This window comes from Bidens hawaiensis, unplaced genomic scaffold, assembly GCF_021521415.1.
Source record: "Bidens hawaiensis isolate Kalapana, Puna unplaced genomic scaffold, B.hawaiensis_p1.1 tig00023806_1, whole genome shotgun sequence".
Classification (NCBI taxonomy): Eukaryota; Viridiplantae; Streptophyta; class Magnoliopsida; order Asterales; family Asteraceae; genus Bidens; species Bidens hawaiensis.
In genome coordinates this window covers 233,444-237,705 of record NW_027493740.1, presented here as the reverse complement: position 1 = coordinate 237,705, position 4,262 = coordinate 233,444, and the positions used below count along the sequence as shown (strand labels likewise).

The 4,262-nt window shown below is 37.2% G+C and overlaps 1 pseudogene; it reads right to left on the bottom strand.

The window, feature by feature from the left end:
- Nucleotides 1-1,530: 1,530 nt before the first annotated feature.
- LOC143568084 (protein SICKLE-like) lies at nt 1,531-4,047 on the bottom strand (annotated as a pseudogene).
- Nucleotides 4,048-4,262: the final 215 nt, after the last annotated feature.

The following is a 4,262-nucleotide window of genomic DNA, read 5'->3' as shown; positions in this document are numbered from 1 at the left end:
TGCAAGAAGGTCAAGATGGGTTGAGAAAATGCTAGTGACTTTTGGTTATAGGTTAGAATGGGTTTGTTTATGGGTTAGAATGGACTAAAACAAGTTTTATCCAATTTTATTTCAAACAAAACCCACGGAACCGAATAGAAACCAAGAAATCGAAACCGAACATATACCGAAACCGACCAAAATGGAAAAAAGCAAAACCGAAGCAAAAAAAATGAAAAACCGAACCTGAACCGAGACAAAACCGAGTTTTTTTTTTTTAATGAACGAGGAAGACGGGGGAAACATTTTAGTTATTTTACTTTTTGCGTTTTCGATTTATATTTTGAGTTATTATTTTTTAAAAAAATTTTTGCATATTTTTTGAGGGGTTTTTGAACCCTTTGTATTTTAACCTTAACTTAGTTCAGGATAGGGGTTAACTTTACCCATCTTGACCCATATCCATCCTAAACCGAATGAAACCGAGAAATTGAAACCGAACAAAATCCGAAAACATTGAACCGAATAGATACCAAAACAAAAAAAAGCAAAAATGAACCGAAAAAAAAACCGAGCTTGAACCGAGACAAAAACGAGTTTTTTTTTTTTTTTTATGAATCGAGGACAACGGCGATGACATTTTAGTTATTTTACATTTTGCGTTTTTAATTTATATTTTGAGTTATTAATTTTTTATTAAATTTTTTGAATATTTTTTTGAGAGGTTTTTGAAACCCTTTGCATTTTAACCTTTACTTGAGTCAAGATGGATAACTTTACCCATCTTGACCCATACCCATCCTAACCCTCTATTTTAAAAATCCATCCTGACCCATACCTATCCTGACCCATCACCCAAATCCAACCCAACCCACTCATATTGCCATCTCTATGTGTATTTTGGCACCTTGCTGTGGCGTCTACACCCTTTAGGCTTAGGGGTCTCTTGCTGTAATTAGAGGAGTCATGATTGTAAACAAAAACTGTTCAACCTATGCTATCTCGCTCAACACATCTAATCATGTTTCGGTGTCATGCTTGATGGCAAGGTCAGTATGGTGGTAGCTTTGCGTTTGGTTAAAACTTCCAATCGCTTCGGTTTTCATTTCCATTTAGACTACGCACACCAAGATGGATCTAAAGCTTGGAAGAAAGTGATTTACGCGGTATTCATGGCAACGTGTTGGCGCCTTTGGAAGAGTAGATATAACAAGAAATTAACACTAAAGGAGGACGGTTCTCAAGTTCATAGAGCATCTTAAAGCAAACATCTATCTTGTAAAACTGTGAATGAAAACCAAACAAAAAACCAAATTTTTTTCTAGTTCATATAGCCAGATCGAAAACAATAGAGATATTAGTACGATTCATCGGTGTTTAGGCTTTGGGAGTTTCAAATAAGAATACTTTTACCCTGTCACAACCCCACCCATTGACCAATTTAACTTGCAGAGTTGCAGCTATAATAGATGATCCTAATAAACCAACAAATACTGTAACTATAAGTTACAATGTGACAGCATTGGATCACTTCAAGGTCCAATAAATAAATCATCCTGCATTTGGTTCATCGTTTGCAGCTTCATTAAACGACGCAGCCAAGATTTCCGCAAGGCTTGGTTGAGAACTAGATTGTTTAGGAGATTCCGAGACTCGACGTTTTTTTTGCAGTAAGAGATTGAGGAAGCCATTGTTTATTGTGTGACTTCCAAATAACGGGTTCTAGAATCTTCCACGGGTCTTCCACCATTGATTTGTTGAAGAAACGATCAGGCCGATCCTCTGCTGATAAATGATTATGGGCCCCACCTCGTCCTCACCCCCTACCTGTCCCTCTACCTGAACTAGGACCCAAGCTCATGTTATTCATGAAGTTGGGTCCATGACTAGGGTAGCCTCTAACTGAACCATGACCTGGGTTGTTGGCGAAACAGGGACTTGGGTAACCGCTTTGTCCTGAACCATGGCGTGGACTACCGGTGAAGTGGGTTTGAGGATTATTTCTATTCCAACTGGAGCTGCGGATATTGGTATGATTAGGATTTGCATATTGGCCCGGTGGTTGTTGCATTCTCAGATTTGGCAAGTGGTTTATATGCGGTTGCAGGGAATGCGAGGGAAATGTTACGTTGGTTGGTGGCCCTGTAGAATCAACAAATAATTATGTATATTAATAAGAACAGCTATTTAATATTTAAATGCATGCCAAGTCCTACACTTGAAGTTAATATAAAGAATATCAAAGTATTGTATGCAAGTAGAAGTGACAATGTTGACCCATCTACTGACAAAATGGGTCAAATTAAGTTACGTTTTATCTCTAACCGATAAACGTGTAGTATTGAAAAAATCAGCTTAAAAGGAAACGACCAAATGAACCAAAAAGATCAGTGGGTTAAAAGTTGCAGATAGTGTAATGTACCGTAATGCATAGAACCTCCTAAATCAATTGTTCAAAAGAATATAATATTACTGAAATGATAAAACTTTTGTACATCACATTAGACACAATAGCTAATTACAAAAAATGCTAAAAAGAATTTGAAAAAAAAAAAAAAACATTTCGGGTCAATATCGCACGAGCAAATGAACCGAAAAGATCAGCAGGTTAAAAGGTGCAGATAGTGTAATGTACTGTAATGCATAGAACCTCCTAAATCAATTGTTCAAAAGAGTATAATATTACTGAAATGATAAAATTTTTGTACATCACATTAGACACAATAGCTAATTACAAAAAATGCTAAAAAGAATTTGAAAAAAAAAACATTTCGGGTCAATATCACACGAGCAAATGAACCGAAAAGATCAGCAGGTTAAAAGTTGCAGATAGTGTAATGTACTGTAATGCATAGAATCTCCTAAATCAATTGTTCAAAAGAGTATAGTATTACTGAAATGATAAATTTTTGTACATCACATTAGAAACACTAATTGATTACTATAAAGAATGCTAGTAAAGAGCTTGAAAAAAACATTTTGAGTCAATCACTAAAATATGCACACAAGTCATACAAGCAGGTAAACTTTAAACAAACAAGGGTAGCGGCGAAGCTTGTTACCCGTTTGCCTTGTGTTTCGATGTAATCACTACTTTTCAATTTTATATCATTAACTCAAGTAAAAAAATAATTTAAATTTAAAAAAAAATCCATGATTATAAAAGTGAAAACTCTTCATACGAATATAGCACTAACAAATTAGGTATATTGGTTTTTACTAATCCCAATTATTGTCTTTTGGTCACTGCCGGTCCCAACTAACGAATTGGCTATTGACGGTCCAACTTTTAGCGTATTTGTTCCTAATGGTCCACGACTAACATAATCCTCACGCCATTAGTTTCAGGTCGGTGGAAAAACGGTTTTGGCCGGAAAAGTCAGATTTGTTGCCGAAAAACACCACCTGAACATCGCAACCACCACCAATTGACTCACCGCCAACCAACAAACACCACTTGAGCACCATAAACTGATTCCGATGATGGTTCTAGGGTTTCCGGCAACCTCAATAATTGGGGCTTTTTCTAGAAAAAGGTTCCTAAAGGGTATGATTCAAAGTTACCAAGAGGTTTGGGACGAAAATTGAGTTTTCCGGTCAAAAACGTTTTTCCGGCGACCTGAAACTAACGACGTTAGGATTATGTTAGTCACGGACCGTTAGGAACAAATACGTTAAAAGTTGGGCAGCCAATTCGTTAGTTGGGAGCGGAAGTGACCAAAAGACGATAGTTGGAATTAATAAAAACCAATATACCAACAAATTAGCATGCATAAGAAGCTAAAACTGTATAATTAGAGTATGTAATTACTTTGAGGTGCGGATATCTGAGGGCTGACCTGGACCTGGCGGCTCCCAGAATACGCTGCCATCGGGTCGGTGTAATAATTAGAGCTTCTCGAATACGACTGCACCTGGCTTTCAGGGGATTCAAGAAGCGTATTTTAGAGACTAATTGTGGAACGCTCGTCATTACACGCTGCAGCAGCAGCAGCAGCAGCCGCCTCTTGCAAAGCTTCGAGTCTCATAAGTTTTGAGTCTTTCCCTCCTCTGAGTTGACTCTTCCATCAATCTTCCTAGAGAATATAGATACAAACGAGCCATGTGAAATCAGATATGTGTGATGGTGAACAACACTTAAAGGCTGTTAAAGCGGACTCGGATCAGCTCGAAATTAAAAGTCAAATAAATACATGAGCAGCTTTAGAAGTCATGACACTCAGATGCCCAGATATGTGTATCAAGAGCAATTACATAAGAAATGAGGGAAACCTATAGCATAC